This window comes from Talpa occidentalis, unplaced genomic scaffold (genome assembly GCF_014898055.3).
Source record: "Talpa occidentalis isolate TD23 unplaced genomic scaffold, MPIMG_talOcc4v2.1 talOcc4.5, whole genome shotgun sequence".
Lineage (NCBI taxonomy): Eukaryota > Metazoa > Chordata > Mammalia > Eulipotyphla > Talpidae > Talpa > Talpa occidentalis.
In genome coordinates this window covers 47,167,397-47,192,582 of record NW_023604861.1, presented here as the reverse complement: position 1 = coordinate 47,192,582, position 25,186 = coordinate 47,167,397, and the positions used below count along the sequence as shown (strand labels likewise).

The 25,186-nt window shown below is 40.7% G+C and overlaps 1 long non-coding RNA gene across 2 annotated transcripts; it reads right to left on the bottom strand.

The window, feature by feature from the left end:
* Window positions 1–1,599: 1,599 nt before the first annotated feature.
* Window positions 1,600–24,992, bottom strand: LOC119258802 (uncharacterized). 2 transcript variants are annotated; one of them, XR_008554283.1, is made up of 4 exons: window positions 24,601–24,992; window positions 24,411–24,485; window positions 6,663–6,736; window positions 1,600–1,626 (listed from the first exon to the last, which is right to left on the bottom strand). It is a non-coding gene; the product is annotated as an uncharacterized LOC119258802 (long non-coding RNA). The 2 variants fall into 2 exon arrangements; XR_005128335.2 differs by lacking the exon at window positions 1,600–1,626 and adding an exon at window positions 5,455–5,664.
* Window positions 24,993–25,186: the final 194 nt, after the last annotated feature.

The following is a 25,186-nucleotide window of genomic DNA, read 5'->3' as shown; positions in this document are numbered from 1 at the left end:
CCCTGCTGCCTGAGAACGGCTCTGCAGAGATCTGTAGGAAGCTGATAATAGGACATTTCATTTGAGGATCACCAGTAAAAACCCAGTTTTTGATAAAGAGCATTTCCTTAGTTAAAAATGTCATGTTCCAGACCTTGATTTGATTTTTTTTTTTTCAGGAGACTATGGTTGAAAAGGCTGAAAACTTGGAAAAATATGAATGATTGTCATTCTTTAATTTGTTGTCATTTGAATCCACATGATGGGATTACCCTAAGCAGTGTGGCTTGCTACTGTTTTTATTTTATTTTATTTATTTATTTTTTGCTATTGTTTTTAGAGGCTTTGGAGGATGCTCTCCCTTTCAAAGCTCTCCCCAGCAGTTTGCCTGCAGGCCCACAATCCCACCTGTAGGAGGCGTGTTTGTAAGTGAAGATGGCAGCACACACAGGGGCTTCCTTAAAAGCTCACACTCAGAAGTTTCACTTAGTCCGAGGTGGGGTTAGGAGTGTGCATTTTTACAAGTGCTTCAGGCTAGTCTAAGGAGATGACCTTCAGAATAAGTTTAGAGAAGTAGGCCTAAAATCTAGTCAATTCTTCATATTAAAAAAAAATCATATCAAAAAGCAGAAACTAACAAATGTTAGCTGACGTGGAGAAATTAGCACGCTTCTGCTCTATTGGTGGAAATGTAAAATGGGGAAATTGCTCTGGAAAAAAGTAAGGTGTCTCCTCAAAAGTTAAAAATAGAGAATCACCATAGGATCCAGCAATTCAATATCCAAAGAATTGAAACCAGGGTCTCAAAGAGTTATCTGTATACACATATTCACAAAAGTAGCATTATTCACAACAGGCAAAGTGGCAACAACCCAGTGTCCATTGACAGATAAGTGGATAAACAAAATGTGGTGTGTGGTGAAATTTCATTCAGCTTTAAAAAGGAAGGACATTCTAATAAATGCTACAACATGGTTCAACCTGGAGGACATTATGCTACGTGAAATGCCAGACAGGAAAGAAAGAATAGTATTTAAAAAACATTTTTCTTTACATTGGCATTTACTTCTTAAATTCAATACTTTCCTTCCTGCCCTTAAAAGATAAAGCTGGTACAGTTGATACAGCTGTGGATTATGTGTGTTATATGAGGTACCTCAGGTAATCAAATTCACAGAGAAAATAGAATGGTGGATGCCAGGGGCTTGAAGGAGATGGGAATTGGGGATTATTATCTAATTGGTATAGAGTTTCAGTTTTACAGGATGAAAAAGTTCCAGAGATGGGTGTGGCGATGGTTGCAGGACAGTGTAGAAGTGTCTATTACCAGGAAACTGTGTGCTTAAAAACAGTAAGATTATCAATTTCATGTTAGGTGTATTCTACCACAATTAAAAATTGTAATAAAAAAATTAATAGCCCTGAAAGGAAAATAATATTATGCAAATATTGGCTCTGTGAGTTTTTATTACAGATACGAAATGGAAGAATACAAGTCAAAACCTACTTAGGACTCTAAGACGTGTAGAGGGTTAAGAAACTCACCCTAAGTCAGACAACTGGCATGCGGTACAGCTAGGATCCAAATCCAGTGTCAGCTGACTGGGAAGCCCCAAACCCGTGCCTCTGGTGTCCTCTGGTTCACTTCTGTTAGGATATGTGCAGGGTAAGAAGAGAGTCAGATGCCTCTGAGGCTTCCCGTTTGGGTTACAGAAAGAAATACAGAAGGTCCAAAAGTGGGAAATCAAGAGGAGCATGCAATTGGGAAGAGGGAGGGGAAAGATAAAGGTTCCATTTCAAATCACTTCATTCGGAAAAGACAGAACACAGCAAACTATTCGAAATACTGGCTTGGCATTGGAGTGGAGGGAGGGTGGATTTGGAAAGTGTTTTTGAACTTACTAAAAAAAGTGGAGGTAAGCTCAGCGGGGGAATGGGCAGAAGAAGAAGAAAAGGCTGAAATGGGAGAATGAAAGAAGACAAGAATCAAAACCAGAACCTGGGGAAGTGCCCTCTTCACTGTATTCAGGAAGCAGACCAGGAAGCTAGCCAGTGACAGGAGACAAGGAGGGGAGGACATCATGAAGCCCAAGGTGGAGCCTCTCTGTCAGGCTCTGACATGGCAACTTGCAACTGCAGGGGCTAATCAGGCAAATTAATACTTGTATAGATAGCAGACTCCATAACTGCTTGAGATCAGCAGAGAAGTGGTATTTTCATTTTATAAATAAGCAAAGTGATCTGCTCTATATTGGTCATTTCCTCAAGGTCATACATCATCACTCCAAATCTAAGTTCAGATTTCTATTTCTTTCTATTATGAAGGGGGAGGGGAAACAATAGCAGAAGGTAATAGAGCTGCATCATTGATTGCATCAAACGTTAATAAAGCTGACTAAAAGTACATTTGCTTTTTATAATCAACATGCACCAGCAACTCTTAACACCTACCTGAAAATTCCTTTTGTGGCCTAAACAATTACTACAGTCATTAGGAAGTTTACTATTATATTTGTAAGCTTCAATTTAGCACACTTTAACTACATTTTTTTGTTTGTCCCACGGAGCTCACAAATAGCAGTGCATTTTTTCAAATGTAGCAATAAAAGAAGTTAATCATTTCAAATTCATCATTAAAAGATTTCCATATTCTCCTACCAAGAGCAATATACAGATTCAACGCTATTCCAATAAAAATCTCAATGACATTCTTCAAAGAAATAGAACAAATACTTATGAAATTCATATGGAACCACAAAAAAACATGAATAGCCAAAGCCCTACTGATGAAAACAAAGGAGAAAGGAGGTATCACACTTCCAAACTTCAATCTATACTACAAAGTCATAACAATTAAAACAGTTTGGTTCTGGAACAAAAAACAGACACACAGACCAATGGAACTGAATAGAGAGCCCAAAAATAAAACCACACTTATATGGACAACTGATCTTTGACAAAGGAGCAAAGAACATACAATGGAACATGGACAGTTTGTTCAATAAATGGTGCTGGGAAAACTGGACCACCACATGCAAAAAAATGAAACTAGACCACTACCTCTCACCTTGCACAAAAATCAACTCAAAATGGATAAGAGATCTGGACATAAGACCTCAAACCATAAAATAATATAGAAGAAAACATAGAGGAAACACTACAAGACATACATCGCAATAACATCTTTAAAGACTCATCACCCAAAGCAAAGATAGTCAAGGAAATGATAAACACCCAGGATTACATCAAACTGAAAAACTTCTGTACAGCAAAAGAGACATTAACCAAAACAGAGAGACACCCCACTGATTGGGAAAAAAATCTTTGCAGTCCATTCAACTGATAAGGCACTGATCACAAAGATATACAAAGAACTCACATGACTCAACAAAAACAAGATAAACAATCCAGTCAAGAAATGGGCAGAAGAACTTAAAAAATATTTCTCCAAAGAGGAAATGCAAATGGCCAACAGGCATATAAAAAAATATGCAACATCCCTTGTCATCAGGGAAATGCAAATCAAAACCACATTGAGATACCACCTTACACCAGTAAGAATGGCACATATCAAAAAAACAAGCAACAACAAATGTTGGCAAGGATGTGGTGAAAAAGGAACTCTCCTACATTGCTAGTGGGAGTACAAACTGGTCCAACCACTATGGAAAGCTGTCTGTTGGTTCCTCAGTCTACTAAAAATGGAGCTACCATACGACCCAGCTATTCCACTACTAGGGATCTACCCAAAGGACACAAAATCATTGATTCAAAAGAACACCTGTACCCCTATGTTTATTGCAACACTGTTTACAATAGGTAAAACCTGGAAACAACCCAAATGCCCAAAAATAGATGACTTGATCAAGAAGATGTGGTATACATACACAATGAAATATTATTCAGCAATCAAAAAAAGATAAACTTATGCCATTCACAGCAATGTGGATGAAACTAGAAGGAATTATGCTCAGTGAAATAAGCCAGAAGGAAAAAAGAAAAATAACGAAAAATATCAGATGGTTTCACTTATAATAGGAATATAGGGGAACCAAAGAAGACATCAGTGTAAAAAAAAAAAAATAGTAACAGATCAAAACACAACAAAGCAAAAACAGACAATTATAAACCTGAGACATACTGCAGGGGAGTAGGCGGGAGAGGGATCAGAGGGAGGGAGGGAGGAGCACAGGGGACTGAGGTGATGGAGCACAGGTGCATTGGTGATGGAAATTCTATGGGGACTACACCTAAAGGGGTGGGGGGAAGCAAATAGTTTAAAAATGGACAATGATGTAAAAAAAATTTAAAACATTAATTAATAAAAAAGATTTCCATATTCTATCATAAACACATTTTGAGAGGAGTCTTGGACAAAATTTATATTACTAGCCCTGTACTACAGTATGCTTATATTTTACAATTACACATAGCACATACACATACCTAGAAATATACACATATATATCCACATATGCAATATTATTACATCTTATGTATATATGTGTATATATACTTATATACATGCACATATATTTAATAATGACATCTTTATATGTGCACATTAATCTGGTTTTATATGTGCTATAAATGCAAATCTAAGTCTATAACATGAGGAGATGGGTGGGAGTGGCCTTTGGATGAAAATTCTAACATGAATTCATTATATTTTTATTATGTATCATCAGTGAATGGTTTACACTCATTTTTTTCTCACAGAACTTACTGCAAAATGCAGAAAACAACCCACTTTCCAGTAGAGGTTTTCAAAATTCCACTTTCTAAAGGAAAAATCAAAAGAAAATTACTCTGAATAACAGAGGACATATAGACAAATGTAAATAATGAAAAATAAATGTATTTCGACATTCCTTTCAATGACATGATACTGTCTAAGTTTTGGGTAAATACATTCAAAGCAAAGATCCAAATGCTACTTGGGGTCACCTAAGGAATGTTTGTGTTGACTTCTAAAGTAGTGAACATAGTGGGAAGGATCTAGATCAGTTCTACATGTCCAAAGAGGGTCCAAATCTACTAATAAGTGACCAAACACCCAGTTGTGGATTTTCTAGGCAAATCTAGTTTACACCTTGAATTTAAGGTCAGGATTGGAGTTGCTTTAGATATTCTTAAGAAAAGGCAATATATAGTCTCTGTGGAATTTCTTTAAGTTTTAATTTACTATACAGCATATGACCCAACTCAGCCCAAATCTCCCTTGGCCTCCATAAGAAGTCCCCAGTAAACTTCCAGAATCTCCTCATGCCCCTAAAGCCTTGATCTTGGCCAAACCTAGAGAAAAAAAGTGGATCCACATAATTTGGTCTTGCTCGATGAGAACTCAAGTTTTGGCTTCAGAGCTGTCTCAGATCTCATGGCAAGGTTCCCTATGTGGTCTTCTATTAGATTTAGTATAAAGTTCTGCAGGATGCCTAATTCTCCAGTGACTTTTAACTGCACGTAACATACCCAGAAAAGAATGAAGACATACACTGCTCTGCTGTGGTGGCTCCACTGTGAGGCGACAGAAAGCAGGAGATGGATTTGATAGCCAACTCTTCATTGTTTTCTCCTATCTGATCTAAGGTTTTCTTCTAAGTCTTTGAGAGTTTCCTGTACTCATTAAATGGGTTACATATTTGGCTTCATGTGATTTTTTTCTTAGGAGCATATATAGGACTCCTAGAGGAAATGGGACAGACATAAATATACTAACTTTTTGTTGAGGCTCTAGGTTCGTGAACAATAGCGTTGCTCACATGAACAACACAACTAAAAAATGCTTTACTCATTTTGTATTAACATTGCAAACATCATCTTTATGTTTACTCCATAGTTCTTTCCAAAGAACTCAAAAGGCTTTTCAGATATTTTCAGATATTTGTAAGAGGTTTTTAACCCCCTCACTGCATCAAGATTGGTACTGGAAACATTTGTCCAAGGCAACTGGATATGCTGGCTTCCCTCTCCCGCCATCCCTCCCCTCCCCCACCCATGTCATTCCTTATATCCTCTTGTTCCTTTCCCTCCCCCTCTTTACCTCGGAGCTCTCACCTCCTTTATAAATGTCCACTAGTTTTTGTAAGTATTTTTATTTACCAGATTGTCTGCTGTATAAATGTCCAATATTTGTTTTCACCATTCAGACTTGCTTTACTACATATAATACTTTCAAACTTCCTCCATTTTGCTAAAATTTACTGCATTTCATCTTTCCTAATGGCTGAATAGTATTCCATAGTGTGGATAACCACAGTTTTTGTTCCAGCCATCTTCTGATGGATATTTAGGCCACATCCATGTCCAAGTTATTGTAACTTGGTGCAATAAACATATATATATATATATATATTTGATTTTTTGCATTGATGGTTTCTCATTCTCTATATTTATAGATGCCAAAGAGTGTTCCCATACATCTTGCCCAGATGTCACATCTTGCAGAGGCAAGACAAATTATCATAGATCCTTAACCAGCAGTTCTTGGAGTGCATGTCACATTTAATGACTAAATGGAGATGAAGAGATTCCCATGGCTGGGGTTGCCCTTGGTCACAGGACCTAGATTTCACTTTGAGTTCCAGAAGCAAGGTCCTCATCATCAGGTCCTCACCAACATCTCCTTTGTGGGTGGGCACATCTCCCATGAAATGCCAAGGTTCAGTATGACTATAACTTACCTCTCATCTGCTTTGTAACAACTTGAGAGGGTTTTTCTTCTATTTTGTTTTCCTATTTCCCATGGTAGAGTGCCCTACATAGGAAAGAAGCACAAATAAAGAGGGGCATAAATAAAGAATTAGTTCTCAATTTATTCACTCCATTGTAAGTTTCATTCTGTGATTTTGGTAACCTGAAGTCTTTCCTTAGTTTTTACAAGAAGGGTAGGAGGGAGAACATGAAACTGTTTTGGGTCCTGAGAGCTTGGACAGAGAGCTAGGTTTGACTCAGTTACAGCAGAAACAGGGTATGTAACTTGCACTTTTATTTGAGTCTCTGCACCCTTTGACTACTTAAGGAAGAACAATCCGGTAACAGTGAGTTAGAACAAGCAAGTCCTATAAAAGAGACTGTAGAGACCACCTGATCAGGCCATTTACCATCCCCTCACACCCTTCCAGGGGTGGTCACTCTTTACTGTGGGAAATGCTGCATTTTTTTTATTATTTAAATGTCAAAACATCAAGAAAAATGAAATCATGTTCTTTGAAAGTGCTTGTTAAAAATGTATGACAAAGGCTCAATTTTTTTTAAAAAGATTTATTTATTTCTACAAGCACTGGGTACAGTCAGAAGTGCAGGAGAGTGAGAGAATTCACCAGAGCCAGAGCAGGGAACAGAACAGGCAGACTGACGAAATACACTGCTGAGGGGAGCAGTGGGCGGCAGGAGAGGTCTGCGCGCCATGTGGCACCCTCACCGGTGGCGGGGGATCAAACCATAGCTGCAGAGGCTGCAGGCAGCTTTGCAACCCAGCGCTCAACCACTGCGCCACCAGGGAGGCCCCTTAAATTTTCTTTTTTAATAAATATTTTATTTTATATAATTCTTACATCATTTTTCATTTTTGCACAATGCATGCATTTTCATTTTGGTTATATTCCCCATTCAATTGCACCCCCCCCCTTATTTTGACCATAGTCCTTCCTCTCCCCTTCCCTCCCCCCACCCCCGTAGTGTGTCTCTGGTTTATAGTTGCTGGTTGATTTTGATTTTTACTTTGTATTAATTAGTCTTTTTCCTGGTCCCTTATTTAGGTTTTCTAAATTCCTGCTATGAGTGAGACTGTCTGGTATTTTTCTTTTTCTATCTGACTTATTTCGCTGAGCATGATCCCTTCTAGCTCCATCCATGTCGCTGCAAACTCCATGAGTTTATCTTTTTTGATTGCTGAGTAATATTCCATTGTGTATATGTACCACATCTTGTTGATCCAGTCATCTACTTTTGGGCATTTGGGTTGTTTCCATAGCTTAGCTATTGTAAATAGGAAACGCTGCATTTTTAACGAGCTTTACGGTAAGGATAGCCTTCCTCAAATACTACCAAAGTGTTCTTCCACGGATAAAAAAATAAGTGGAGGACCCATATGTTAGGTCTGGTTACCTAGGAAACAGACTATGGGATGGAAGGTTGACCATAGGAATTTTATTGAGGAGTGCTCTGGGATCCATCTGAGGGACAGTGAAGGCAACAGACCTGAGCAAAAGAGTAAGCCGTAGCAACAAAGGCCTTAGGTGATCTACGGATGCTCTGAAGCCAGGATGGCCTTAGGAATTGTTCTGACTTGAGGCAGGCAGTCTGAGGTGATATATCCTGTTATGTGCAAATCTGTGTCCTCCCAACATCCATATGTTGAATCTCTAACTCCTAGAACCTTAGTATATGGCTGTACTTAGAGATAGCACCTCTAAAGAGTCAATTTAGTTTAAATGAAATCAATGAGTAGGCCCTGATCCAATATGATAGGCGGCCATGTGAGAAAAGGAAGACATCAGGGATGGATAATTAGAAAGAAGGCCCCTATGTTACGTTAGCCACAGGCATTTGATGCAATCCTGGCACATGGAGCATTGCAGAGAAGTCCATGCTTTACTGTTGAAAGAGGGATACACAAAAACACACCTCCCCTTTTTTTGCTCTGTAAGTTGTATGTTTTGGAGTTCTCGCAGCCATCTTGTCACCATGAGGAAAACTAGTAGAGGACAAACTGCTGAGGACTGTGGGCAAAATGGAAAGATAGAAACACTTTGGATCTCTGAATGAATTTTTGAGCTCCTGGATTGTGCAACAGTGGAGCAACATTTACTGTTGAGTTTTTGCTTGATTCTTGAAATAAAATGGCATAGCTGGTTTACAATTTGCATCTGATACATTTTTTAAATTTTGTGTAGTCTATCTGCTGTTTTGTGTTTTCATTAGCCTTTCCTCATGGAGCCTTGTTTCCTGATTTGCCATTTACCTTTGTGCAGAGGCCATGGTCCTAGAAATATGATATCTAGAACTTCTTGGAGACCTGGGGTAGAGATGCTTCCTCCACCGGGGATTTGCATTTGCTTCTCCCAGGTGCTGGGGACTTTACCAATGAAGGACCCTTAAACCCGAATCTCGGTTGAGATTCCAGAAGTTAAATTTGAACACTTATAATAGCCCACTGTAAAGGGCAGGAATGGACCACAGTGCAGGTTTTCTGATCCCATGCAGACCGGGTAAAGGAGGAGTCAGAGTCCTCAGTGGTTTTTTGCAGGCCTTTTATTGGGGTTCAGCGGGTACATGGCAGGCAGGGGTGCTGGGGGGCTGGGAGCAAATCTTCCAGCCCCCAGCAAATCTTCACTCTATCTGGGCTCTCTGGCGTTCTCTGCTTCTGCTTCGGGCTTCTTCTCTTTCGGCTTCTCTTTCGGCTACTGCTGCTGGCGTCTCCATGATGCCGCCCTTAAAAAGCACAGTCTTAGCCCAGGTGAATCCCATCTACCTATGCCCACACCCTATTTCAGGTGCCCGCCATCAGGCATGCACTCTGGACAAGGATCCATCATCTATCCTGATGGCGGGAGGGCAGAAAAGCCTGACATTTTCTTTACCCTACACCCACCCAATTTCAAATTTTATAGCATTATATGCCTAAAATGACACAATGTAATAGGCACGGTCATGCACTGAATTGTGTCTCTACAAAATTCATATACTGAAATCCTAACCCCAATAAGAGTATGTTTGGAGATAAGGCCTTTAAGGGGGTAATTGAGGTTAAATTAGGTCATAATAGTGGAAGTGCAATTCAATATGACTGGTGCCTTAATAAGAAAAGGAAGGGATGCCAGAGATGGGCACACTCAGAAGAAAAGTCATGTGAGGATGCCAGCAGAAGATGCCCATTTGCAAGCCAAGGAGAGAGGTCTTAGCAGAAACCAAACCTGGGGACACAATAATCTTAGACTTCCAGCCTCCAGAACTGTGGGAAATAAATGTCTATTGTTTAAACCTGTGGTGTTTTGCTATGGCAGCCTGAGCACACCAAAAACACACAAAAGAAGATCCACCTCTTTCTCACTAATAGCTAAATGTCTAGTCATGGGTCTCAGACACGGGAAAAAGAAAGTAGCAAGGAATATTTTTGATTTTTTGTAATTTCCTTGATGCTTCTTTAAAGTCATCTTTAACCCCATCTTGGTTTATCTATGTAAAATTGTCTTATGCAGTTTCCCCCTGCTTCTGAAATAGAGCATTCCTATTTGGTATTGTAAGGGCAGGACATGGGCACAGGTGCAGGTTTTCTGATCCCATGCAGACCGGGTAAAGGAGGAGTCAGAGTCCTCAGTAGTTTTGCAGGTTTTTTATCTGGGGTTCACCAGGCATATGGCAGGCAGGGGTGCTGGCTGGGGGGCTGGGAGGCTGGCAGGCCTCCCAGCCCCCAGCAAGTCTTCACTCTATCTGGGCTCTCTGGCGTTCTCTGCTTCTGCTTCGGCTTCTCCTTCAGGTTCTGCTGCTGCTGGCTGGGGCTGCTCGCGTCCCCCCGTGACGCCGCCCTTAAAAGCACAGTCTTAGCTCAGCTGAATCCCATCTACCTATGCCCACACCCTATTCCAGGTGCCCGCCATCAGGCATGCATTCAGGACAAGGATCCATCATCTATCCTAATGGCGGAAGGGCAGAAAAGCCTGATATTTTCTTTACCCTACAGTCCACCCCCTCAGGGTTTTCTGCCATACAGTCTATACATATATATACAATTTTCTAAGCAAACAAACAATGCAGCCATGGCCCACAAAAGCAAATACATCAAATATAACAAAATACAACAAAACACAAATAAGTCCAGGCAGGGCACCAACCAAGTGCAAAAGACAATTATTGGTACCAGCAGATGAGCCACCAAATCTGCTGCTGAAGGCACTGCTCATACGAGGGAGGGGAATCACTCACGGCATCTACTATAACATACCAGGAGCCGTCAGGCTTCCTGGCCTTCTCTGGCTGTACTCTAGGCTACAAGGCACACACAGCATCCACCCCCAGGCTGCACTAGCTCTGGGATTGGCAATTTTATTCTGTTGGGGGTAATCACCAACCCTCAGGGTTTCTGTCTGCAGTCGCTCCAACACTCGGCCTTCATGGCCACCCATGCGACTCGCAGACCCCTGCACTCAGGCCAACCCACAGCACAAGCACATGGGTCGGGGATCCAAACTCTGCATTCGGCCTCTTTTGGGTCCCCTCTTCGGCTTGGGCTCCACCCCAAGCCACGTTCCCCACCCGTCCCCCAAGGACAGGTTCCTCAGCTCCTCACCTTCACTCAAGAATGAGCAGGGCATCACCCACAGGTGATTTTACGAGACTCACAGGTCTTCAGCATACCCAGGCTGCTTAACAGCCGCTCAGGGCTTCTCAACTTAGCATCAGTACCAGCTTTTGCTTTCTTAGTTGGCTTTTCTCCTCCACCTGGCTGCTGGCCATGCACAGGCTGCTTTTGGCCATCAAGGCCCACTGGCCACCCCCAGATTCTCAAAAAAAAAACCATAACCTGCCAAGGTCCTCCGCCTTCTGGCGGGATTGTCAGTCCTAGTCCATCAGTCCATCAGTTCAAGTCCATTGGCCTCTCCCTGCGTCAGCAACGGCCTGCTGCCTCAGGGGTCATTGGCTGGTCCTTTCCGGTGTCGTTGGCTGGTCCTCTTGGGCATCTTCTCCTCCATGTGAGGTCTTGTCCCACAGCTCCCGGACCGTATCCACCTTCTGTGCCGCCATGGCGCCTCCAGTGTCGTCACAGGCAAAGTCTGTTCTCCTTAGTCCCTCCAGGTCTTCGGAGGGCTCCAATACCCGTCTGCATGGATCCTGCTGACTTACGCCAATTGTAGGGGCAGGACATGGGCACAGGTGCAGGTTTTCTGATCCCATGCAGACCGGGTAAAGGAGGAGTCAGAGTCCTCAGTAGTTTTGCAGGTTTTTTATCTGGGGTTCACCAGGCATATGGCAGGCAGGGGTGCTGGCTGGGGGGCTGGGAGGCTGGCAGGCCTCCCAGCCCCCAGCAAGTCTTCACTCTATCTGGGCTCTCTGGCGTTCTCTGCTTCTGCTTCGGCTTCTCCTTCAGGTTCTGCTGCTGCTGGCTGGGGCTGCTCGCGTCCCCCCGTGACGCCGCCCTTAAAAGCACAGTCTTAGCTCAGCTGAATCCCATCTACCTATGCCCACACCCTATTCCAGGTGCCCGCCATCAGGCATGCATTCAGGACAAGGATCCATCATCTATCCTAATGGCGGAAGGGCAGAAAAGCCTGATATTTTCTTTACCCTACAGGTATGAACTGGTAGGGTTTTGTTGGATCTGGGAATGCTCAAAAATTATTCCATATAAATTAATGGTGATATGATTTCCAGGTCCAAAAAGTAATCTATGAAATCATACCAACTGGGAACACTCTACTCTCAGATAGTAGGGGAGACCTGTATTTAGTTTTGTCTCTTTGCATTCAGCTTTGATCAACTATGAGAATTACATGAACAACCTATAATATCTAACTTTCTAGGAGTTCCCTTTAACTCTCTATCCAAATGAAACTACTCAAGATTTATCAGTCCAGCTCTGTGAGATACTCTGTGGGATAATTATTCCCAGATCCCCTCCAGGGCTGAATCATTTTTTTCACCAGCTGCTGGCAGCATTGGCAGTTGTAGACTCTCACTTAATTGTACTTCAGGGATTCACCTTCTGAAAAGAACTCCCTTGCCCAAGGATACTGCCTCTCTCTAGGGGAAGCCACTTCTCTCTCCTTGCTCACATGGCCTCCTTGCCTCTCCACACCAGGATAGGGGCAGTGTCTTGCCTTAGCTGGTCCCTTTGTTGGAGTGATCCTCTCCAGCTATAGTGGTAAACTTCCTTGTTTCCTCCAAGTCTTTGCTCAAGTCTCCCTTCTCAATGAGGCTTGCGCAGATCAACCTGTATAATCCCACTCCACTCCCATCTCTCCTGTTCTCCTGACTCCTATCCTGCTTTATTCCCCCTACCCCAACCAAGCACTTATCCACTTCTAATCTACTATGTACTTTTTGTTTTGTTGTGCTCTCTCTCCACTAGTGATATCTTCACAAAGCAAAAGTCCTTGTTTTGTGCAGATGCATCCAAACATTGTTGAATTTTATACTGTGTTTTGATCATCTTAAGTAGGGATATGATTTCATAATGAGGAGTTAGACCTTGACAGGCAGATAGGGACAGGGCTCTGGGGGAGTCATAATAGGAGGGAAATGCCAGAGCACTGAATAATGGGACAGACAGACTCAAAATACAGTATTAAAAGCATATTAGGATGAAAGTCCCAAGCCACCAATCAAAAAACTGCATGACTAACACCATCCCTAGCCCATAGCCTTAGCACTGTTATAAAAACTCTGATGTGATCTTCACTGGATGGCACCCCTCTTTGGGATCCCTTCCTTGCAGGATCTGTTCTGCCTCTTTTATCTGTCCTTGCATAAATCTTGCTAGGCCTGCTGGCAGCTGGCAGGAGCTGGCCTGCTTCTTTAATAACCCTTTTGCTTTACTCACTGTTGAGTGGCACAGGGGTTCATTCTTCATTCCTCCAGCCACATTTTGGGGTTTGTCACATGTCAGTAATTTACATGATCTAACCCTCTGACATCAGAAAGAGCCATGAAGAAGACTGAGTCTTCCTTACATATTGCAGATCTTATCCTGGCTCACAGAACTCTGAGTATCAAGTTTAGATGCCATAAAAGCAGTGGCATAATACCTAGCAGATTTGACAATGATGATAAATCATTTTTTCTTATTCCCTTAACTGTAACAAAATAATTGTCAGTAATTACCAAAAATAGTTTTTATATGTATAATTAACTTTATACTTATTTGCCAGATTCCTTCTTTTGTTTTAAAACAACTTTGAACAACTAAATAAATTTCCACTTATTGATAAGAATTCAAACTCTGTAACTATATTATGAATAAGCCAATACCTGCACTTACCAAACAAAAATGTTAAGTCCAGCCCACATTTAGGTTGGGAAGTGAGATTATACTTGTTGAAGGGAGGAACACTGAAAAATTTTTGGATGCATTTTTAAAATTACCACACAACAATTATTTGGAACCTATACACACAGGTTTTCTGAGGGGAAGGGAGGGGGTATGGAATATATTCTATCACTAACATTGTTTAGAACTCCTGGCTCAAGCTGACAAGAAAAATAACCATGTTTTAGTTTTTTTTTTTATGTCTTTATATCCCTCATAAATAATGTATCCCTTATATACATGTGGGGCAAAACACTCCACATCCCAGCCCTTGGTATACCATGGAATAGAAGGAAATCATCGATGTAGCAATTGTAGGATGTTATGGTTTCCAATGCATCCCTCAAAAAGGTATTTTAAAGTCACAACTCTCAATACCTCAGAATATGACCTACTTTGGAAACAGGGTCTTTGTATATGTGAGAAATTCAGATGAATTCTAAAGTAGGTAGTTCCTTAATCCAAAATACTCATGTCCTTAAAAGAGAAGACACAGAGACACAGGGAGAAAAACACATAATGATGGAAGCAGAGATTGCAATAATGCATGTATAAGTCAAAGGGAGCCAAGGACTGCGGGTGACCACAAGAAGCCAAGGGAAAGGCACCCTCCAGAAACAGCTCTGCTGACATTGATTTCAGACTACCAGAACCATGAGGAAATATATGTCTGTCAATTTAAGTCACTCAGTTTGTAGTACTTGCTATGCAGTCCTAGGAAACTGCACATAGGTCTTAAGGAAAATCACTTGTCATTTAGCTCCTTTGCATATAAACACCATTCCTATATGGGAAGCTGAGGAGAAGCTACTACATCATGAACACCTCAATAGTGACAAGTCTGAGTCTCTCTTTGAGCCTTGCCTCTTGAAAGAGGAACTGCGTTGACAATTTGAGACTCCTGGGAGTGGCTGTGGCTGTCCAGAAGCAGCACAGAAATGTGCCAGGGCAGTGACACCAGCCTCAGTTCTCCGTGGCTCATTCCTGTGGCAAATTTCTGACTAGGTCTTATCAGTGAGTCTCCATCCTTCCTGTTGATAATGTGAACTACTTAATACCCTTCTAGAAAAGTCCTTCCCTGTTTAAGTAAACCAGAGTCAATTTTCTGTTACATGTAATGAAGAACCCTGACTAATACCTGCTAGAATTTGCTTTTTTGCCTCAAATGCCTGTTGTAGTTTGGTTTCTTGCATTTTTCTGTATTAACCTTAAAGTAAAAAGTTGTAATTGAGCATTTATTTGGGATTAAAAAGATTTGCAATTCAGGGCATTTGGTTTCAGATAACAAGTTAAGATGTGCCCCCAAAGGGGGGTAAAAGTTGGGGAATTTTTTATGGGAAAAAATAGGAAGTTGAGGTGAGTGGTTAAGTAAAGGTTTAAAATAAAAGGGAAATAAGAACAAAGATAAACAAATGAGACTACATCAAACTGAAAAACAACACAGTGAAAGAAACGATCATCAAAATGAAAAGGCATCCTCCTAAAAGGGAGAAAATAATCCAACTGACAATTGGTTAGTATATAAAGGACCCCTAAAACTCAATAACAACAAAAAAAAAAAGGGCAGAGGGTCTGAAGAGGCAGTTCTCTAATGAAAACATGCAGATGATCAACAGGCACATTAAAAGATCATCCTCTGATTAACAGGGAAATGAAACTCAAAACAACAGTGAGATATCACCTTACCCATGTGAGAATGGCTATTATCCAAAAGACAAGAAACAGATGTGGGAGAGGATGTGGACAGAAGGGACTTTCATACACTGTTGGCTGGAAAGTAAATCGGTGCAGTCACTATGGAAAGCAGCATAGAGATTCCTCAAAATAGTAAAAATAGAAATTCCACTTAACCCAGTTATCCTACTTCTGGATATTTACCCAAAGAATACAAAAACATTAATTTGAAGATCTAGATAAAACTTCATGTTCATTGCAACATTATTCACAAAACCGCTAGCTGGAAATAACCTAAGCGCCATCACCAAATGACTGAATAAAGAAGATAGGGTATACTATCAAATAAGGATTTATGAAAAATTGCTGTTTGACACAGTACAGGATCTTTTGGCTCAGTCCAAACAGACAATAAACATGTCTTCCACCATGACAACTCTGAGCTTATTTTAAATGGCTCCATTATGTCTGTTTCACACACCTGTGTTTTTCCTCCTGTAAGCCTTCCATGTTCATCATTCATTCATCCATCATTTACTGCCTGTATTTATATGCCAAAGTGCTAGGAGCACAAGATACATGATCTGTTACGATCTGACTCCTACCCTTAAAGAACCCATAGCTTAGCTAAGGGTAGAACAGGAAAACAGAAGACTATGATACAGGGAAGTGATTGCAATGATAGAGAGAAGGCCCTTAAGAGCTAAACAGAGAGTAGGACATCTTCCATGGGCCACTGACCCTTAAATTATGTCTGGAATGACATATTGGATGGCTAGGCAAGTCGGGAAAGGGAAGAGGACATTCCTTTAAGAGCAGGGAACTCAGATCACAACTTTAAGTTACTGAACCCAAGTTCATTGTGTCTGTACATAAAATTCCAGGTAGGGGTGGTAAAAGTTTAAGCTACGGAAGTAGTAGGCAGTAGTGTTGCATGACTTGCTTAGGAATTTGGACTTTATCCCAACAGCAACCTGTAACTGCTAAAACAGAAGCAATCAGTTTTATATTTGAGATTAATTTTTTTCTGGAGGCTGTGCAAAGAATTCACTGGAATGGGGACAGATTGAAAGGTAAGAAAAGATGTGAAAGGTTAGAGTAATTGGGGAGATTTCAAAAGGCAAAGGCCAGGACTAGGATGGTGATAGACAGCAAAGATGGGAAGAACAAGACACAGACAGACTCACAGTAAAGTGATAGATTCTTAATTCTCTGCTTGGTGGACATAATTGGGCCTGTCTTGTTGACTGATGCCCAACTTGGCATCTGGCACACAGAGGCAGGCTCTCAACCCATTTTGATCTGTATTCAAGAGCACAGGTTCTTTTCTTGGCTGTGCCCAATCTGTTGAGTCTATTAAAGGAATTCTTTCACTTCTGTTACAGAGTTTCTGATTTCTAACATTTCCTTTTGATACTTACAGTTTCTATCTCAATGCTTACATTACCCATCTGTTCCTCAAGTTAGCTACTTTTTCCAAAAGAGCACTTATAATATTAATCATAGCTATTTTAAATTGCGTGTTCAGTCATGCCAAAATCTCTGCCCTATCTGTATCTGGTTCTGAGGCTCTTCAGATTGTTTTTTGCTAGCCTTTTAGCATGCTTTGCAATTTTTTTGTTGAAAACTGATAATGAAGGACATGATGTGTCAGATAATAGAAACTGAGGTAAATAGGCCTTTAGTGTAAGTTTTATGTTAATATGACTAGGGTTTTAGGCTGTGGTTAATCTTTCTTGTTGTTGTAGGTTCCAGAGATTTCAAAGTTAACAGTCTTGTAACTTACAGCTCTTTTAGCTCTAATGTACTATCATTTGACAGAGCTCTGTTAGTGATAGGAAGGTACGGGGGAGGGGAGGCATTCTTACATAATCTTGTAATTCAATATCAGACTTTTAGTGGACTTGTGTCCCTGGGCTCCATCTTCACAAATATTTATTAGCTATTTTTTCCTCCCTTAGGTGAGACAGGAAGGAGAGAGAGGGTTGGTGTCAAGGAAGTGCCTTTCCCCAAGTGGAACAAGTCTTTTCCCTTATAAATTAAGTCTTTGTTATGAGAAAATTCTAAGCATATTTCAAAATGGTAAATATTCCCTTCCCACTACAAAAGCCGAAAAGGAATCATTCTTGGCTCTTCATGGTGAGATCCTGGTGGGATTCTTGGAGTTAATACCCACAGAAGTACAGGGCCCCTTACACAGCTAAAACCCAGGAGCTTCTTATTCTCAGCCTAGTCCATACTTGACCTCTAGCAATTCATAAAAATTATTATCTAAGTGTTCCCACCAGTTTGTGGCTCCAGTACATTCTATGCAGATAAGGAGATCTCAGCTGTGACTCTGGATTCACCTGATCTCCAGATCATGGGGTGTAGTTGTATGCTGAGACCTCAGTCTGACGAGTCTAAAATATGTCATTGATTTTCAGCTCAGTCAGCTTCTTTGCTATAAGGAATGACATCTTCTAAGGTCTTTACACATTGGCTGAAACTACAGTACATTTCTGCTGAAAGAATAAAGCACAACCAACAGGTGCCAGTGAACACTTGTGGAGAGAATATACCAGAGGGAACACTCAAGGATGACAATAGGTCTGGCTAGGATGAGAAGTGGAACCCCACATAGGGAATTTGTGGGTTAGCAGACTATTTGGGGAAGGATATTTTCTTTAAAAGTCCACTAAAAGAGTTCTGTTTAGTGATATTCTGAATACTTGCATATTACAATTGATTACCTGAAATTTTTTTGCATATCAGAGTTACAGGGGACAGAAATAAAATAAATCATGATTCAATTATTCAGGATTGGTGTGAGTGGTAACAAGAAAAATTATATCTCCTCTCATTTAAAGACATCTCTGACTGTGGCTCCCCATCAGAGTTAGAGGCCAGGGGTGTGATTGTTCAGTTCACAGGGAATGAATGCCAGGTCCTGGAGGACACCAGTAGTAAAAACTGAGTAGTGATGGGAGTAGATGTAGGAATGAAAGATAAGAGAGGACACTTCATTAGTTTATTTTACCTCTAAACTGTTTATGGATAGGCATGGCAAAATTCCATCTTATTATGTTTAAAAATCCATCTTATTATGTTTACCTTCCTGGGGCAAGTACACTTATTAGACCTTCTCCTCCGTGAAACTCCTTCTTAAACATATTAACTGCCTTCTTAAACTCCTCCTTAAGAAAGACATTGATTTTTTTTTTAGGAAAATGGAGGAGAGAGGGGTAGCAGGAGGGACTATATTCCAAAGAGGTTCTTTCCAGATCTCTGTGAGGCCAGACAGTGGAATAGCAAATATTTCTGTGGCAAATAACAGTGGCTCACTTTGGCCTCAGTTTTCTTCTGGGTAAAGTTAGGGGCTAGAGACCAACTTAGGGAGTTGTTCTAAGAGCCTCTAGTGTTTTGCGAGTCTGGTTAAATAGATTGGTCCAATCAACCCAAAAGGTTTCTCTCTTCATTTATGACAGTTATTTCCCCATTCTTTTTTTTTTTTTTTTTTAAGGTTTATTTATTTATACCAGCACTCAGTCAGAAGCACGGGAGGGTGAGAGAATCCACCAGAGCCAGGTACACTGCTGAGGGGAGCTCTGCGCGCCATGCGGGACCCTCCTCCGGTGGCTGGGGATCGACAGCGCTGCATCAGCTTTGCAACCCAGCGCTCAACCGCTGCGCCACCGGGGAGGCCCTATTTCCCCATTCTTGTGATAACTTTTCTAGATAAAGGACTCCTGACTGCTTGTCATCCTTACCATCCTGTCTTATCATGTGCCTCCTGTGACAGACCAAGAACGTCAGTTTGTCTCATGGTTGCTGATTCAACGTTAAAATTCAGAGAACCTCTTGGAAGATATCAACCTTTGAGAAATTCTGAGAACTTTTTCCCTAAAGCTTTGTAACAAATATGGATGATTTTGCATGCAATTGTTTTATCATTTTCCTCTCATTTCTTTTCATATAAACTCTTTGATTATAAATCAATACATGTTCATTCTTGAAAATGTGGAAAATGTAGAAAATTATACTATGATATCTAATACACAAACAAAAATTGTTACAATACCACAACTTAGAAATAACTGCTATTAACATTTGACATCGTACTTATGGGCTTTCTTCTATACATTCATATGTACACTTATTTTTGAGCCAAGTTGGAGAATACAATGTACGTTTATTTTCTTTTTTCTTTTCATTTACTGTCAAAGCATAAAAATGTTTCCATGTAATTAATGTCTGTGAAAAAAATTGCCTTTTTAAACACACCACTACATATATGTACTATTCCCCTATTATTATATATATAATATATACATGGTTATAATTATAATCATAATTATAATTATGATTATAGCTATAAAGCATATCATAATTATGATATAAAACATATCATAATAAGCTATAAAGCATAATAGACAATGCATATCCAAAATGTTAATGATTTTAGTACTTTTTTGAAATTGTTACTTAAAAAATTTCTACCAATTCACTTTTTACCAATAGTATACAGTTTATTCATTTCATCTCAGGATGGCCAAATTAATTCTCTTAAACACAAAATCTTTGTCCATTTTGAATGTGGAAGATGATATCATAATCATTATTCTAAGGGAAGTTTATTTGATTGCTAGTGAAACTGAACTTTTTTCTCTCTTATTCTAGTAAGGAAAATAATTTCAGTTAGAATGACAATCAGTTTGGAAATAATACATTTTAAAATACCTTCTAAAAATAATAACTTTTTAAAGAAAAAAATTCATTTCTGTCAATATTGCATATCATGTTGAATATTGTTTCTAACTATAGTTTGCTGAATATTCTGGTATTAAGCAAGACAAAGAATGTAAACATAAACACAGTCTCTTACAGAAATAAATATGTCAGATAATTATTCTCTGTGATACCCAAGGGTAAATTTACTGTACAAGTCCATAATTTGAGAGCACTGAAAATAACCACCCCATTTCATCTATTTGATAAAAATTTAACGTATGTCAGCCACTTCTATTGTGGACACAGCCTTGGATAAGTTAGTCATGGTCTTATGTGCATGTAATGTACATGTTAGCGCTGGGAAGAAATGACCAAAGAAGGTAAACATGAGTACATAAAAGAGATTATGAGGGCCTCCCCGGTGGCGCAGCGGTTGAACGCTGGGTTGCGAAGCTGCCCGCAGCCTCTGCAGTGCCGGTTCGATCCCCGGCTGCTCCCCGGCCACTGGAGGAGGGTCCCACATGGCCCGCAGACCTCTCCTGCCACCCGCTGCTCCCCTCAGCAGTGTACTTCGGTCCTTCTGCCTGCTCTGCTCCCCGCTCTGGCTCTGGTGAATTCTCTCACCCTCCTGTGCTTCTGACTGTACCCAGTGCTTGTTTAAATAAATAAAAATAAATCTTTAAAGAAAAAAAAAAAAGGTAATGCGAGAAAAAAAAAAAGAGATTATGAAGTGTCAAAAGAAATCAAACAAGATGTTGAGCTAGAGAATAACAGAAAACCACCCACTTTCCTAATTTGGGTAGGGTGCTCAACGGAGACTTATCTAAGGTGACCTTTAGGTAACAAAAGAAAAGGAAGAAGTGTGGCAATCCTGATCATTGGAGGCAGTTGAAGAATGAAGAGATGGATATTGGCCAGGTCATTTGGGGCCTTTCGGGCCAAGGCAAAGAGGTTGAGTTTCTTCTAGATTCAATGGGGAATCCATTGAAGGGTTTCAAGCAAGAGAATGATGTGAGCCTGTATCTTTGTGAAGATAATTCTGCTTGTTGTCATATAGAGAATAAAGAGTAGAGGTAGAGTGCTCACATAGGAAACTGTGGCCTCAGCAAGGTGAGAAATGATGGTCCTGGGGTAAGAAGCTAGGTATGGAAGGAAAAGGGCTAATCCTCTAAACATGGTTTATATTATGGAGTCACATGTGCATGAATTTAACTTACTTTGCTAACTTGAAACTCTTCCCTATTCACAGACTCAAACTCATTAAAAATGGGACTGACTACTCTTTTTTTTTTAAAGATTTATTTTTATTTATACAAGAGCTGGGGTACAGACCAGAGTCACGAGAGGGTAAGAGGATTCACCAGAGACAGATCGGGGAGCAGAACAGGCAGATGGACCGAAAGCACTGCTGAGGGGAGCAGTGGGCGTGACAGGAGAGGTCTGCTCGCCATGTGGGAATCCCCCTGGCCAGACGGGACTCAAACCGGCGCTGCGGAGGCTGCAGACAGCTTCACAGTGCAGCGCTCAACCCGCTGCGCCACCCACTGGGGAGACCCAGGGACTGACTATTCTTAAGAGGAAAGCTGCCCTATTGGGATAAAGAAAAAGTCAGTTTGGAGTAGTGGCCAGGTTCTTCTCTACAACTTCTCAAACACAATACAAGGTATTTCATTCAAACTCAAACATTACTGAATACCCACCATGTCACACTCTATTCTAAGCTTTCATATATATTCTACCTGCTGTGGCAGAAAATAAAGTCATATTTAATTTACTACACAAATCAAATTTGAGCGTTCATCCTACTCGTGAGAAATCAATTCATCTTCTGAGTTCTCCCTTCCTTGAAAAGGAAATTCTTCACGGTGGTTACTTCACCTAAATGAGTCAAATCTATTTACTTCTGTCATGCAGGAAAAAAATCGAGAAATCTAATCTGACTGCCTAAGGCTCCAGCCTTTCCTGTGGTGAGTTTGGTACAGAAAATGATAAATCTAGCTTTTGCGTGTAAGAGTAGAATGCCTTGCCCACTGCAAACAGTGCTACATGTACTGGAGGGAGAACGGTAAACCCTGGTTAACAAGAAGCAGCAAAGGTCAACAGAGCAACAGAGGTCAAAAAGACAAGGGTTGGGCCTCCCCAGTGGCGCAGCGGTTGAGCACTGGGTTGCGAAGCTGCCTGCGGCCTCTGCAGCGCCGGTTCGATCCCCGGCTGCTCCCCGGCCACTGGAGGAGGGTCCCGCATGGCGCGCAGACCTCTCCTGCCGCCCGCTGCTCCCCTCAGCAGTGTACTTCGGTCCTTCTGCCTGCTCTGCTCCTCGCTCTGGCTCTGGTGAATTCTCTCACCGTTCCGTGCTTCTGACTGTACCCAGTGCATGTATAAACAAAATAAACAAACAAACAAACAAATAAATAAATAAAACATGCCTCTATTAAAAAAAAAAAAAGACAAGGGTTAAAGTCAGGCTATGAATTTCTCAACTAGATAAGACCTATTTAAGTCTGTTTTTGGCATTTTATTGACCAAGGTCATATAAACAGATTACATTTCCTTTCAGCAATCTGTACTTGGAAGGTGTACCATTAGACTCTTACCAGCACAGTGTTGACAATCAGTACGAAGCAGTAATTGGTATAACTGAGGTCTTTTCATCATATCTTACTTGGCTGATTTTACCAAAACTGAAAAAGCCACTTTTTTCTTGAAACCAACAAAATCTGCTAGTACTATATGTTTTGGCACAGCCACTTGGAAATGGCCTTGCCTAGTATAGTGTGGGATTTTTGAGTTCAGTGTGTCTATTCACATGTAAGGTGGTGATTCAGTTCTCCCACACTTTGTACTGGAATGCAATGAAAATGTCTTGAACATGATATAACACCATTTGGTCTTCACATAGCTTGGACAAATCACTTATATTATTTAGAATGTTTCGCTTTAATGTCACATTATTAACATATTTCTTCTTGGAGCCAATATGATCACAAACAGAAATGCAAATACAGACACTGAAATCAAGGGTCAAAACTGGATTATAATATGATTCAAAACCCTTTTGAAAACATAAAATGTCAAAATTTTTCCTGGTGACCCTTGTCAATACTCCTATTGACCCACATTTCAGAAACATGGTCAGGGAGATTATGCCCAATGAATGGGAACTCCTCCTCCTTTGTCTAGACTTTATTGTCAGCTTCACAGTCTTTAAGGTTTGATCAGGAATTCAGAAGGAATAGTAATAGTAGTAGGTAAAGGGTAGCTACTGGTCTGTATGATATCCAGACATGATTTTAAAAATCACTATTTACTTCTTTCCCATCTTTTCTTACTAAATAAATGGAAATAATTATGGTATGTTAACTTCTGTTTCATCCACAGTACCCAGTACAGTGATATCCAATTAACATTGGTTAAGATTTCTTTAATACATATTCAAGCAGTTAATATTAATATCTGCTTTAATACAATTCAAGCAGATTGCATATTACCATAGAGATATGAACTGGAATAAATTAAGAAGGCCCAGCTTTCTTCTTCACATGGAGGAGTAGGGACAGCAAAGCATAGAAATATATTGGAGACTAATTCTTTCTGTCCATAAGAACATCTTCTGAATGCCTTTCCTTTCTACTGATTTTCATAAGATGTCATGACAGCAATTTACAAGTATTTCCTTTGCTTTGGAGCACACAGTAGAATTACACTTCTCCATAAAGCCCTATGACTTGCTTTTGCCAATCAAATTTGAACTGAAGTGGAACACACCATTTCCAGAGGGAAATTTTTTAAAAGCTGTATGTTAGACAGACTATATTCTCTTCTTTCTGCCCCATGCCAGCAAAAATATTCAGATGATGACTCCATTAATTTGTTTGAGTGAAAATGATAGGATACAAAGCTACCCTCCCCAACCCCAAGATGGACAGGTACCTTGAGAGATTATAAAAATAAATAAATAAATAAATAAATAAATAAATAAATAACCTTCACTGTTTTAAGGTATTGCGATTAGGGGCATTACCTTAACCTTGATTTTACAGGGTCCAAGCACCAGAAATGGTCATTTTACTCCTGACAGTTAACAAGAGGGTCTAACCTGCCAAAACAAAAAAACATTCAGCAAGTACAAGTGTTATTTCAGTGACAATAATTAAGATTATCCAGGGCTTTACACTTCTCAACAGCATTTCTGCATGGATTATTTCACTTACTCTTCCCAGTGTCCTTGTGAGACAGTCAGATGTCTACCACTCCCAGACCAACTCTTCCTTCCTGGGCTGCTTCTTTGTCCCATTCCACTTTGAGTATGACCCTCATTTAGCACTTAGCACACACAGTACTGCAATTTAAAAATATTATCTATCTTCCTAGGAAAGTGTGTCTTGCATACCATCTTTCCAACATTCATACTCCACGGTTTCAGACTCCTGACAAGCACTTCGTAAATGCTCATTTGCTGAAATTTTGAAGAAAGTTAAGTGGTCATTTCAAAGTTACAAGCTACTAATTAGCAATCAGGATTCGAATCTAAGGCTTTTGACACATTCCGTAACTACCACTTGCTAAGAACTGAGGAAGAGAAAGAGGCTGCGCCAAGCAGCAGGAGGGGTGCCCCGGGCACTGGCGCACGAGAGTGACGTCGAGGCGACCCAATCGCCGTGGGGGCGCCGGCCACGGGGCCCAATCGCAGGGGAGCTGCCAGGGCCAGAGCAGCGTAGGCCGCCCCCGGACCTGCACCCCGGCGGCCCCGCCCCCTCGGCGGGCGGGTAGGTGCTGGCTGGTCGGGGTTTGGTCCCG